The sequence below is a fragment of the Otolemur garnettii genome, unplaced genomic scaffold (assembly GCF_000181295.1).
Source record: "Otolemur garnettii isolate 467f Iridium unplaced genomic scaffold, OtoGar3 scaffold00229, whole genome shotgun sequence".
Classification (NCBI taxonomy): Eukaryota; Metazoa; Chordata; class Mammalia; order Primates; family Galagidae; genus Otolemur; species Otolemur garnettii.
Window position 1 is genome coordinate 1,104,407 of NW_003852624.1, and position 1,142 is coordinate 1,105,548.

Consider the following 1,142-nt stretch of genomic DNA (forward strand, 5'->3'; position numbering starts at 1 on the left):
TTGGAAGCTTGTGATCCTTGAGAACTGGGGGCCCTGTACCCTGATCTTCCTGGGGTACAGAGGAGAGGGGAGACAGACTCCTCCCTGATTAGTTTGTGAGATCCAGGATCAGAAGGTCTGTGCCTTGCTTCCCAACAGAGCCCCAGATGGGCAATAAGAGCTCAGAGAAACGGAATTAAGCAAAGCAGACCTTAGTGTCAGAGAGCGGAGGAGCCAGCAGCTGACTTCTGGGGCCTTCCCAGAATCACCCGCAGCAGCCACCAAGAGCCTTTGCCCAAGGGTTGGGTAGGATAGCAGTCATCTCCTCATCCTTCACTCCCACCCATGTCTAGGTAAGGTCATGAAATTTAGTGGAAACTTAGGAAAAGAAGAGGATTCCAGAACTGATGGAGATTTCACATGGCAGAATGAAAGCCTTAAAAATAAGCTGATGAATAGAAGAATACATGAACCTACACACCCCTCACAGTGAGCAGGTGAACTGAGATTTGCACCCTCCTTGCTCTGCTTCTGTAAAATTTTATCCGTTTTCAGGCTGCATACCAAGGGCACCTGCACTTCATGTTCTAGCTGTACTGCAGACTCCTCTCGTCCCAGAACCTTCCCCTGGCCTACTTCTCCATCCTCCAGGCATACGTGCATCTTCTGCTTAGAATGCCCTCTCCTACCCTCCTGGGAAAACCTCAGCCCCAGATTTTTCCCTGATGCCTGCTCTGACTGTCCTTGGAGAAACTCATCCCTCGCACTCCCCTCTCAGAATTCCCCTAGTTCCCTTGAAGACTGTAAATAAAACCCATATGAGAAGCTGGGAAGAGGAGCGTGAATGTGAAAATGTATACAAATACATAAGATTGCATGGATAGCCACCCAAACCCTTAGCACATCCTATGGTAGTGTCTTTCTCCTCCACTGAATTATGAGTCTCCTGAAGGATGGGATCATGTCACACCGATCTTCATATCCCAAAACCTTGCACTTAGGAAGTACTCAATCATTTGCTAAATAAGTAAATCAATGAAAGTGTTAATTAGCATGATCAATAATTATTATCCACAAGCCACAGTGCTACTTTATTGAAATATTAGAAAGTTTTCCAGAGTGTTGTTGCTTTTCAAGAAGATTCTTTGTTTATCTCTGAAAGC